Below are 13,658 nucleotides of genomic sequence, written 5' to 3'. Positions count from 1 at the left end.
GTCCAGTTGGACTCTAAAGAGAGAGTCAGGAGAGATTGCTGGAGGCCTCACAGAAGGGGCTCAGCAAGCACCAGCACAGATGGTAGATTTCCAGTCTTCCCAAGTTGTAAATATTGGGGGAGGCATCCCTTTTGAACTTCTCTCAGAAAGCAACTGGCTGAGTTGGTCAATAAAATGCAGCAGTTGCTAAGGAGAGATGGACTATGGGACTGTGTTGAAACTGAGGTTTTGAGATGGGACTCTGCTGAGAAAAAACTGCTGGATGAAAGGGAAAGGGCTCGTGCCCAAATTATGCTGTGTTTGAGCAACTCTCAGTTATTGCATGTAGCAAATGCTAGCACAGCGTTTGAGTGCTGGAATTTATTAAGGGCAATGCATGTCAGAGAAACTGCTGGAACTATAATTTCTCTGACCAGAAGGCTGTTCAGGACTGTTATGAAAGACGGTGAGAGTTTGGCAACTCATCCTCAAATGCTGAAATCTCTGTTTCTTCAACTACAGCAGAGGGGTAAGCGTTATGATGAGACTGACCAAACCTACATTATCCTTTCAAGTTTGCCTGAAAGCTGGTTGCCTGTGATTAACAGCATGGAGAGTATGCATCCCCGAGATCTGACCCTTGAGTATGTGGTTGGCAGACTGACCGAAGAAGCAGAAAGAAGGTCAGATAGACAGGCTGAACTCCAAGAACGGAGGAGTTACAGCCGAGGGGGCCAACAGCAGAATCTGCCAATGGAGCAACGCCAAGGTTTGGACTTGGCCATGGTGGTGAGGAGGTGCTATAGATGCAACCAACCCGGGCATCTCCAACGTCAATGCAGGGCTAGACTTCCAGGAGACGACATGGAGCAGAGACAGCAATTGACACAGAAACATAAGCAGAAGGGGTTCTCTTCAAGGAAGAAGAACACGCGTTCTGCTCAGTTTGTGTCTGCATTTTCTCGGGAGAAGAGGAAGATACCTCGAGGAACATGGTTGCTGGACTCTGGGAGCAGCAGGATTATCTGCAACAGTCGGGAGGACTTTAAGACCCTGGGGAAGCCAGCTGATGGAAAAGACTCAATCTATCTTGCTGATGGTCGTAGAAGCAAGATTGATGGCCAGGGAACATGTTTCCTGCAGTGCTTGAACACTACTCTACCAGAGACTGTTTGTCAGCAGTTTGGACTATTGTTTACTGTCTGTAAGCTGTTTGATTAATGCAGGGAATAGTGTTAAGTTCACGCAGGATGGTTGTCTGATAAAGAATGGAACTCAGGTATGTGGCCATGCAAAGTTGGAAAATGGGTTATATGTAATGCAGGACAAGCCTGTTAAAGCAGCCCAGGTGGTTCAGGATAATTTGCCAGTTCATAAGGGGTGTGTACATGAACTGCACAGAAAACTGGGTCACGGCAGTTTCCACGTGCTTTCAGAAATGCAAAAGGTGTGCAAGAACCTGAAAGTAAATAGCTGTAACTGTTTCCTAGATTGCAATGTATGTAAAATGGCCATATCTAAGAGGAAGCCTGTGGCTTCTAAGAGTGACAGAGTATCTACAGAGGTTTTAGAACTTGTCCATTGTGATGTGATAGGCCCTTTTCCACAGAGGACTGAAGGGGGCGCCAGATATGCTTTTCTGGTAATAGATGATAAATCATGTTTTAGTTGGTTGTTTTTGTTAAAGCAGAAATCTGAGTGTTTCCCCACATTCAGAGAATGGGTTGCCCAAGCTGAAAAGCTCTTCGCTCGCCCTGTTGTGCAGTTGCAAACAGATGGGGCGGAGAATTTCTGAACAAACAATTTGGGGCATGGTTGCGACGTAAGGGGGTCACTCATCGCTTGACTAACCCTTATAGCCCTGCTGAAAATGGTCTGTGTGAAAGACGTGGGGCTGTAATCCAGTCAGTAAAGGACTGCCTGCTTGTGGATGCAGGATTGGGCCACAACCATAGGCTGTGGGGCGAGGCTCTCCTTACAGTGAGCTTTTTGATTAATAGAACCTGGTCTAGCTCTATAAAAGATATTCCTTATCGTGTATTGTTTGGGAAAGAACCAGAGTGGACAATGCTCCATAATTGGGGTTCTTGGGCACATGTAAATATCCCCAAAGCTCAGCGCCAGAAAGGGGGCACTAGAGTGCAGAAACTGTGGTTTGTGGGATATCAATCCTATGGCAAAGGGTGGCGTTTCAATTTACACCCAGGACACATGGTTCTGTCACGAAGCGCAGACTTTGCTGACCAGGACAGATGGACTGCGATCCATGCCAACCCAGATTGCCTACTGCCCCTGCAAGTAAGAGAAGAGGCTTCTTCTCAGCCATTGGCAACACAGGAGGAGGAGGAGGCACATATTTCCCCAAAAGACATGGCAATAGATACTACTTCTCTAGAGAAAAAGGAAGAAGAGCCAGAGATAAAGGGGGAAGAAGTAGTTGGGCCTAGACGCATTCAGCGTTCAAACAAGGGTGTACCTCCTCAGCGTTTGACCCTAGGAGGAGTGAGAGTATGCAATGTGAGTTGTGTGGAACCACAAAGTTATAATGAAGTCTTAGACTTACCCCCTGGGGAACGTGCTTTGTGGGAACAAGCCATGAAAGAAGAAATGGACTCTTTTAAACGTAACAAAGTGTTTGAGGTCATAATGCCGCCACCTGGTGGCAGAGTGGTGTCATGCAAGTGGGTTTACAAAAGGAAAACCCTTGCATCTGGGGAACCACGTTTTCGAGCCAGATTAGTAGCCAGAGGGTTCACTCAGATTAAAGGGGAGAGTTATGATGTTTTCTCCCACTGTAAAGAGTGAAACTTTTCGTTTAATGCTTTCGATTGCTGCTGTAAGACAACTAGCAGTGCACCATTTTGATGTTGATGCTGCATATCTGTATGCAAATTTAGACCATGAAGTGTTAATGAGACAACCCCTAGGGTTTGAAGAGGAGAATGGTGCAGTCTGGCGTTTGAAAAAGGCTGTTTGTGGTCTCAAACAAAGTGGAAGGTGTTGGAACCAGTGTTTAAATGAAGCCCTTGTAAAACTTGGTTTTAAAAGGAGTGTGGCTGATCCATGCCTGTACACCAAGGAGACAGGCAACAAATATCTAATGCTCTTAGTCTTCGTTGATGATTTGCTTGTAGCAGGGAGTTCCACAGATGAGATCCAGAAGCTCACAAGTCAACTAGAAAAGAGGTTTAAGCTTAAAGCCTTAGGGCCTGTAAGCAATTACTTGGGAGTAGAAGTAAGGCAGGAAGCAGATGGAAGCTTCCTATTGAGCCAGAAAGAGAAAATTCTTCATTTGATAGAGCAGTTTGGCATGGAAAACTGCAAGCCAGTTCAGACTTCCATGACACCAGATTTCCCAAAGACAGTATGTGATGATGAATTTGATCAGCCTGAGTTGTATCACTCAAAAATAGGATCACTGTTGTATTTAAGCCAGTGGTCAAGGCCAGACATTGAATGTGCTACAAATGTTCTGAGCCAACGTGTATCTAAACCCAGTACTGCCAATTGGTGTGCTTTGAAAAGGCTTATCAGATATCTAAAGGGGACATTAAATGTATGTTTAAAGATATCTAGTACACAAGACGAAAAACTAGAAGTATTTGTTGATGCGGACTGGGGAAGCTGTGTAGCTACTAGAAAATCTACAAGTGGAATGGTTATGATGTTTGCCAATTCCATAATTAGATGGAGGTCAAAGAAACAAGGATTTGTTGCGACCTCATCCTGTGAGGCAGAATATGGGAGCCTGTTGCTAGCATGCAGTGAAATCATGTGGTTTATACAGATACTAAAAGATCTAGATTGTAAAGTAGTTTTGCCTATCCAAGTGTATGAAGATAGCCAATCGTGTATTGCATTAGCGGGCTCGGAAATAATGAAATCCGCATCAAAACATATTGCTATCCATCATGCGAATGTGAGAGATTGTGTACAGAATGGGCTAAAATGGCCGCTGTTTCTTTAATGCGAATAAAGCTGGGTCAGCATGAGTCAGCGGCCTGCAGCAGGTTGTATATATAAAGTGAGAAATGTTAGTTTTTGCTGAGGCTAAGGTTGGTTGGTTGGTTGGTTAGTTAGTGAATGCTGGTAGTGTTGTTGTGTGTCAGTCGCTTTTGCACAAAGACTTTTAAGAATAAAACTCTGCAAGGATATTCTCGTGGACTCTTTTATGGAGACAAGGGTCCGAGGACCAGGCTGAAGAGACAAAGGGAGATCAGAACCCTTTCCTTCTTCTTCTTCTTCTTCTTTTTTTTATTTTTATTTTTTTGCTTTTTACAAACACTGACAGTTTTGATACAAGCCCTTCTCTTTCCTAGCGAACAAGAGGAATTTATTGAAGTTCAAGGACACATTCTAGCCAGAAAACAAAGGAGCCAATGCCTAGGGGCCAAGGGGTGTTCCCCCACCAGGAAAATATTTGAGGTGGCCTCCCTCCCTCAAAGTTGACAGGCATTGCCATTCAAATGGTGTATATCTTCAAACATTTCTCTGATGAAAATTGGGATGTCCTGTTCATCATCATCAACAACAACAATTTTATAACAGACAAGTCTTCATTTTTGTGGTGCTTGCCCTCCCACACAAAATACTTTGGCGTCTTTAATCCCTCGTGATTCAGAGAGCCCAAGTTATCAAGGTTGCGACATCAATGCCAGCGTTGGCATCCTGCCAACAGCGGTGTCACTGCCCTTGCCAGGACAGTCCTTGGAGCATAGAGGACTTTTTTTTATTTTTCTGAAATCCACCTGCATCAGAAATGGGCACCTTTATACTGTCTTCTAAATAGTTTGGGGTTTTTGATACAAGTCCTTCTCTTTCCTGGCAGACAAGAGGTGTTATGAAGTTCAAGGAAACATTCTAGCCAGAAACAAAGGAGCCAACTCCTAGGGGTCAAGGGGTGTTCCCCCACTGGAAAAATATTTGAGGGGGCCTCCCTCCCCCAAAATCAACAAGCATTGCCATTCAAATGGTGTATATCTTCAAACATTTCTCTGATGAAAATTGGGGTGTCCAATTCTTCTATTATTATTATTATTATTATTATTATTATTATTATTATTATTATTATTATTTTATTTATACGCCAGCCATCTGACTGGGGTGCCTCAGCCAATCTAGGTGGCTTCCAACATAAATAAAAACATAACAAAACATAAAACATTACAAAACTTCCCAATACATTGCTTGCTTCAGATGTCTTTTAAAGGCTATATACCGGTAGTTACTCCTTGGGCTTGGGGTTTGCATAACTCTATACCCTCCAACATTTCCCTGGTGAAAATAGGAACTTCCTAAGGAAAAGTGGGACATTCCAGAATCAAATCAGAAACCAGGACAGCTTTTATAAATGCAGGACTGTCCCTGTAAAATAGGTGTGCTTGGAGGGTCTGATTGTGTGCATCCACTTCATCATGTGCCCGATTATGTGGGTTGGAGCTTACTTGCCCCACAATATATTATTCAAGCTGGTGCCTCTGCCAGGAAAAAGTATTCAACAAGGATTTGAAGTATGGCCCTTGTGGCCAGGTGAAAGGGTGTGCAAGGGACAGATCTGATTTCACATTGATCTGAGTATTCTTCAAGATGAAAGAACAAACCCCTCTAGAACTGCCTCCAATGTTTGTTCTACTCAAAGTAGGCCCATTTAAGTGACTAGAGATGACTAGTTGTCAAGAACTACTGGCCAGGCAGGACCTCCCAAGACTGATCCTCATCTACCCATTCCTACAAGTACTGGACTTCAGTTTGCCAACCTGTCAGCAAAACCATTCAGTTCCTCCCTTGTTGAAGAAACAAGCTGTCTGTCAGGAAACTGCCATTGGAACAGGGGTGGGAAACAGAGGGGCAGTTGTGTTACAGGGAGCCTCCAAAAATCTTGTGAAGCAGTTCCTCTTCCGGTGATGAGGAAGGCCCCACCTCCAGTGGGAAAGCGGGAAAAGGACCAGAGGATGCTGGTGGGAGCCTCAGCCCCGCTCCTGGCCAAGCTGGATAGGAGGGAAGCACACCCCTTCCGTTGCCCACCCTGCGCAGAAGTCTAAAGCGCAAAGAGGGAAGGAAAAGGCTGGGAGTAACAAGACTTTTATGTTGGGGGACGTCCAGGAAACAAGCACTCCCGGATTCTGCTAGTGTTTGAGGCAGACATGAACTTTGGGGTTCTGCACTGTAAACAGTTTTGCACCAAAATAAAACCGGAAAAAGACAGGTTGGCGTCCTGCCTGGTTACTCGTGAGCAACCACCCTTGCCATCTGACACTGTCAAACTTGGCGTAAGATGTCTCACTGAACAGATGGTCAATCTGGATGGAATTATGAAAAGCACCCTTTTCCCAGAAAAGGGAAATACCAGAAAATGGATCAGCCAATAACATTCCAAAATAATTTAAAGCTAGGGGCTTTGACTCTACAGCACCTGCTCCATTTTCATAAATACTTTATGAAATTTGTAAATCAGCTGGTGAAGCAATGCTTGCCCCCCTGTTAGTGGAGGATACCATTATCCTATCCGCCAGCTCCCTGAGATTTTCATTTTAACCTGTGAGTATGATGATGACGGGCTGTTGTTCAAGAAGCGGCCAGAGGATGGTGGTGTGCTAATGACATGGTGTGTTCCCACTTGTGATTCCTAGCAATTGGCATTCAGAAGCATACAGCCTGCAATAGTGAAGAGAGAACATAACCAGGCGGGGGCAGGAGGAAGAGGTGTGGAAGCCCTTGACTACACCAGCCTGACTTATCTCTCCCTTCCCTCCTGTTTAGGGAAGTTTTTAATATCTAATGCTGTATTGTTTTTAACATTTGATTGGGAGCCGCCCAGAGTGGCTGGGGAGACTCAGCCAGATGGGCGGGGTATAAATAATATAAGTATATAATAATATAATATAATTAAATTAAATTAATTAAATTATTATTATTATATACATTCTTTCCTCATTTCCTGGCTGTTACAGGTTCCTGCAGTTTACTGATTCTCTTCCAAGTCAGTCTCCAACCTGCCACCCCCCTTCTCCTGGTGCTCACTCATCAAAATCTAGCCACCCCTCCTCAGTGTCCAGCCAGTCACTGACAATTACTGGTAGTCATGATGCCCAATAATGGAACCCCTGGACTTCCCCTTTGGGGGTGGCACTGTGAATGAACAGTGTCTCTCGTCTCACTCCAGAATAACAAGCTTTCAAACCACTGACTTACCAGACTGCTTGGATAAAGACTTTAAGCATCAGGTAAACAAAACCTCCCACCAGCTTCTGTTAAACTTCAGTTGCTTATTGTCAGTTTGATGTTACAGGTTTATAGACTAGATGGTAAATGCTCAGCTTATTTTCAGTTACTTCAGTTTCTTAACACAGTTGTTGTCACAGCTTAATACATTGGTTTTCAAACAAGGTGGTTGTTTCTGTCAGTTCCCCAACCTTTTGACCATCCCATTCCTGAGGTACTCCAAATGGACAACAGACACAGGGGATCAGAACACCCCTCTTAAATGGTTTGGGAGTCTTCTCTTTCTAGAAGATCTCTCCCCTGCTGACTGGAATGAGACTTCAGTAGACTGTTACCTTCTCCTTCTCCTTCTCCTTCTACTTTTTCTGGCTCAAACCTTCTACTTCTCCTGGCTCAAACTCAGCCCTCCAACTAACTCCTGCCTTAATACTCTCACAGGACACTCCACACCAGGGGTCAGCAACCTTTTAAAGCCGTGGGCCAGTCCACTGTCCCTCAGACCATGTGGTGGGCCGGACTATATTTTTTTTGGGGGGGGGAAAGTAATTCCTATGTCCCACAAATAACCCAGAGATGCATTTTAAATAAAAGGACACATTCTACTCATGTAAAAACACACTGATTCCTGGACCATCTGCGGGCCAGACTGACAAGGCGATTGGGCCGCATCCGGCCCCCGGGCCTTAGGTTGCCTACCCCTGCTCCACACAGTCCTTTGCACTAAGCTCAGAGGCTCCTTTCTCTAGCCTTAGATTATTTTCCTCAGAGTGGATGTTTCTACACAGAAGGGAATGAAAGCGCCGTTTCTTTTTAACTTATTTATCAGTGATATGAGGAACCCTTTAGCCGTCTCACAAAAATTTATCCACTCCCCTCATATAGCAGATTACCACTGTCCTTTACTTCTCTACGCAGATGATGCGGTACTACTCTCTTACTCCAGAGTGGGTTTAAGGAGGGCACTAAAGATTTTTGCGACATATTGCCATTCTAATCATCTGTCTATCAACCACACCAAGTCCAAAGTTCTGATATTTTCAAGGAGTCAAAAACTTTATTCATGGAAACTGGAGGGCACGAAAATCGAACAAGTACACAAATTAAAATACTTAGGAATTTATTTTCAATATAATTTAGGGTGGAAAGCGCACGTTGAATATCTTCAAAACAAGACAAAAGCCCTATCACACTCCCTCCTCCGTTTTTTCTACTCTGAGGGGGCCTTATTCATCCCTGCGGCCTTGAAAGTGTATAGCATTAAAGTGATGGCCACAATGGCCTATGCCACACCTTTATGGGCTGCCTTTGCAAATCTCTCACCTTTAGAGACACTTCAAAGCCAATTCTTACGCCGACTTTTAAAATTACCAACATGCGTAAGTAATGCGGCTATTCGCTTAGAAATGAAGATCCCCTCAGTGGAGTTAGTTATACGGAGGAGAGTTTTGATTTATTGGATATCTCTATGGCATAAACTCCCGAACCACTATCTCATTCAATGCATGTGGCAAGATGACTTCACAAATTTGTGGTCAGGAAAAATCCATGCCAAATTGCTGTCCTATGAGATCTCGCCCACTGAATTGCTCAAACTGGATCTAAATGTGGCAAAAAGGTGTATAAATCAAAGGCTGGATGATGCGGAGCTATACCAAAATTTCGTAGCTGGTGGTGGAGCCTGCTCGCCGTTAAATTTCGGCATAACCCCTATCTACCGCGCTCCATCCTACTTTACATCGCTTATGGCCGCGTCACACCGATATGCCTTCATTAGAGCTAGGTTCAATGTCTTTCCAACAAACGTGCTGAGACATAGATTCACTAAGGGCCAAGTCTCTTCAATGTGTGCTTGTGAAATGAAAACATCGGAATCTCTACATCATGTTATGTTTATCTGCCCTTTGTACAGTTCAGTCCGTGCTAGTATACTAAACTTCATAATCCAGTCTACGGCTGACAAACCAGTAGACCTACAGCTTGCCTGGGTTCTTCAAGATGTGGATCCCTATATCACCCTACAGGTTGCTAAATTCCTAACAGCCGTCCTCTCGTACAAGAGACGGAATGGAATGTTAGCTGATTACTGATAGCTATAAGAATTTTCTATAATGACATCAGATATCGATTTTAGTGTAGTGCCTAATTTTAAACTTTTCTTATGAATGGCTAATATCTGTCCTTATGAGTTGTGAACTGTGTTATACTATTTGTGGTTTGTACGAGTTCGCTGTTTTATTTGATTTGTTTTGTTGTGTTGTATTGTGGTTTATGATGGGCGTAAAGCCGAATAAACAAACATTTCATATTTACTTTCATGCTGAAATCATTCACTCTAGTTAGCTACAAGGTAGATCTCCTTTCTCCCACACTATTGGGATAAATGGGCCAATAATTTGTTGAAATAGGGCTTGCTTTTAATGACCCCCTTTACCTTCTGAAGCTCTTGAGTCAGTAAACAGCATAGATCTTGTGAATAGACTTTAGAGAGCAGACTTTACCTGTCGCAATCACACACCGACAGATGCTTGTACGTAAGAAAACAGTAAAGCTGGTTATTGTAGAAAATACTTGGAAGGAAAAGGTATCAAGTTCTAGTCTTACGAACTAGACTTGAGAAGCAAAAGGCAGCTCTGCCGGCTCTTTTGTTGTCTCGGGATAGTTTGAAGGTGCTCCCTCATCTTAGGCTCCAAGAGAGAAATAGGAGGAGGAAAAGGAAAACAGGCTGTAACCTCAGATGAAGCAGACTAATCCAGGAAGAGATGGAGAAGTCAGCTGAGAGGTTAAAGGCACAGGGATAGTCTGGGGGGCCCTCACTCTGCCTTAACCCCATGCAAATGCCTCTTCTGGAATTCCAGGGTGATTTGATAAGACTGAAAAAGGGAGAAGAAACTAAAGAATTTGTTACAGATAGGTAGCCGTGTTGGTCTGCCATAGTCAAAACAAAACAAATTCCTTCCAGTAGCACCTTAAAGACCAACTAAGTCAGTTCTTGGTATGAGCTTTCGTGTGCATGCACACTTCTTCAGATACACTGAAGAAGTGTGTATCTGAAGAAGTGTGCATGCACACGAAAGCTCATACCAAGAACTGACTTAGTTGGTCTTTAAGGTGCTACTGGAAGGAATTTGTTTTGTTTTGACTATGGCAGACCAACACGGCTACCTATCTGTAACTGGAACTATGGAAGGCACCACATTGAGCCGCATGAAATGGAAGTCCATCAACCTGAGTGTATCTGAAGAAGTGTGCATGCACACGAAAGCTCATACCAAGAACTGACTTAGTTGGTCTTTAAGGTGCTACTGGAAGGAATTTGTTTTGTTTTAAAGAATTTGTGACAGATTGGTTTCAGTACTTTTGAATAAATGAGCTATTTAGGAAAGACGAAGAGAAAGGATTTTCAGGAGAAGAATCAGAATTTGGGATCTTCTTGGAATGGGAGACCAAAGACAAGTTGGTGAAGAAGGCAATGATTCATTTGGGTGTCTTATTTTGGATACAGTATAGAATTATCAGCATGGAAAAAATTGTGGAATAACATGATAAAATTCTCATCTTGTTATGCAATCAGAAAAAACAACCAAAAAATTGTTCTTCAGATGGCATTTAACACCTAGCAAACTGGTTAAAATGTAGAAAAGAGGATCGAATTTATGTTGGAAATGTTTAGACAAGGAGGGCTCGTTAATCCACATGTGGTGGTAATGTGAACTTGCAAAAATAATAATACTGGGGAATGATTTATGAAAAACTGAAGAATATGCTTAAATGTTCCTTCCCCAAGAAGCCAGAAGCATTCCTATTAGCCATAATAGGACAGGAGATTCCAGATAAAGTTAAAAAACTTCTTCCTTTATGCAACAGCAGGAGCAAGGGTACTATCTGCTAAAATATGGAAGGAGAGGAAAATCCCAACCAAAGACCAGTGGTTGCTTAAACTAATAGAATATGTAGAATTAGTCACGATGACAGCCAAAATAAGAAATACAAAGAGATAAACAGTATTAAGTGAGTGGGAACTACAAGAGTATTGAAATAGAAGCAGTATAAATAGGGGACGCGGGTGGCGCTGTGGGTAAAACCACAGTGCCTAGGACCTGCCGATCATATGGTCGGCGGTTTGAATCTCCGCGGCGGGGTGAGCTCCCGTTGTTCAGTCCCAGCTCCTGCCCACCTAGCAGTTCGAAAGCACCCTTAAAGTGCAAGTAGATAAATAGGTACCGCTTTATAGCGGGAAGGTAAACGGCGTTCCGTGTGCTGCGCTGGTGCAGGCTCGGCAGGGCAGCTTCGTCACGCTGGCCACGTGACCCGGAAGTGTCTGCGGATGGCGCCGGCTCCCGGCCGCTAAAGTGAGATGAGCGCACAACCCTAGAGTCTGTCAAGACTGGCCCGTACGGGCAGGGGTACCTTTACCTTTACCTTTAGTATAAATATAAATTTACAAGTAGAGATAAACACGAACACCAGTAAACACATGAAAACAGTAAACACCAGTAAACAAAGAGTGAAAGAGAGAGGAGGGAAGGATTGGAAAGCTTTAGGAGTTGCAGCAAACTAAAGTGACTGGGTTAGGATATCAAGGAAAGATAGGTTGGGAAGTCCAGGTGAGGCTTTGTTTACACCAGTAAACAAAGAGTGAAAACATTGCCTCAAGACCTCTTTTATGTTGTTCATAAAGTTCTTCTGAAAATGGGGCAGGAGCATTAGGGACATAGCCCCTGGCCTTAAATTCTTCTGGAATGTTATCAGCACTGATCCATTTTCGGTATTTCTCCCGCAAATTAGGAGGGAGATGAGCGCCTTTTATCACTCCCTCCACATTTATCTCCTTCCCAGTGATATATGTCAAACCAAATTTAACAACTCGTTTCCTGAACAAGGGAGGAACTGATTGGTTTTGCTGATAGGATGGCGAATTAAAGTCCCCTGGTTGTAGGAATGGGTTGATAAGGACCTGAGCTCGCAGTCTTGGGAGGTCCTCTCTGGTCACCAGTTCTTGACAAATAGCTGCAGCATATGTGCCTCCACTGCTGTCCCCAACAATGGCAATGCAGTCGGGGGCCCCTCCGTATTCCTTTGCATTCTTCAGAAAGTGTATTGCAGCAGTTAAACAGTCCAGCACAGGGACTGGATAGCCCCCTAGCAACTCCACTTTTCATTTATTTATTTATTACATTTATTTATAAAAAGAGGCAGCTTCCAGGTTTTCAGTTTTCTCTGTCGACAGCTGGTCAAGCTTGGCACAGCTAGGCGCCCCCCCAAAAAAAACTCCCCACAGAGGAGTGTGGATGCTAGCGGTCCAGCGGAGCATGTGAACTTGCCCTCCTGAGCCACGCCCCCCCCCCCGGCTGACATTTCTGCGCGGATTTGTACCGAATTTGATAAAAGTGTTGTGGAAATACAAGCCCCAATTTTAAACCCTGGAACTTAGTGGCACAAAACCAAAGCTAAGCAGGAGAACTCTCCATTACACTAGGGGAGAAATTCCCCAGGAAGGAAGGAGAACCTGGAATAGCTTTGGAATTACCGTATTTTTCGCTCTATAAGACGCACCAGACCATAAGATGCACCTAGTTTTTGGAGGAGGAAAACAAGAAAAAAAATATTCTGAATCTCAGAAGCTAGAACAAGAGGGATCGCTGCGCAGAGAAAGCAGCGATCCCTCTTGCTGTTCTGGCTTCTGGGATAGCTGCGCAGCCTGCATTCACTCCATAAGACGCACACACATTTTCCCTTACTTTTTAGGAGGGAAAAAGTGAGTCTTATAGAGCAAAAAATACGGTAATATTTAGTGCTTATTGAAGACCAGGGGATTTACGCAATACTACCTGCCAAGAAATAACTTTAATATCTTTGGACATTCTGGATGTACGTATTTAAAGCCTAACAGTTGGAAGATTTGGATTACAATATATAGTTCACTTGGATTTACATTTTGGGTTTTATAAATTTTGGGCTTTGGACATTCTGGACATATATATTTTAAGCTTAAAGGTTGGAAGATTTCGATCACAATATACAGTTTAAAATAAAAGCATTCAGTTATGGGAAAACTTTCTGGCCTAGAAATGGCTGGTAAACAAGACACAGGAGCCGTCAGAAGGAAATCTGCTATTGATAGGAGACGTGCAAGTGTACAGGAAGAGACAGCGTTGAGAAGAGTAGACATTAAATATAAATGGGAATACCCAGAGGGGATCTTGTTTACATTTATGAAAAAGATATATAGGCTGACAACAGAATACCAGGCCAAAGAATTTTTTAAAAAACACAGAAGAGACCTAAACGCTGGACAGGACAACCCACTAGGAAAACAAGCAGCTGCTTTGGAGTGGCTTTCACTGGAAGGAGCATCAGGTGGAAAAACAGATATTGTAAGTGACTCTGACGATGGCCAATCTTAAAATATTAAGTTGGAATTTTAACGGTTTGAATCTTTGACATCTGGTGGTAGGGCG

At 43.5% G+C, this 13,658-nt stretch overlaps 1 long non-coding RNA gene across 1 annotated transcript in view; it reads left to right on the top strand.

Moving 5' to 3' along the window:
• LOC309330498 overlaps positions 1 to 13,658 on the top strand; it is a 52,668-nt gene that overhangs the window by 20,227 nt on the left and 18,783 nt on the right. Inside the window, exon 2 of the long non-coding RNA XR_014151447.1 lies at positions 6,930 to 7,202. This is a non-coding gene — a long non-coding RNA (uncharacterized lncRNA). The remainder of the gene's footprint in view (positions 1 to 6,929; positions 7,203 to 13,658) is intronic.

This window comes from Podarcis erhardii, assembly GCF_964252035.2.
Source record: "Podarcis erhardii genome assembly, chromosome: 15".
Taxonomy (NCBI): domain Eukaryota; kingdom Metazoa; phylum Chordata; class Lepidosauria; order Squamata; family Lacertidae; genus Podarcis; species Podarcis erhardii.
This window is presented reverse-complemented; position numbering and strand designations above follow the sequence as displayed.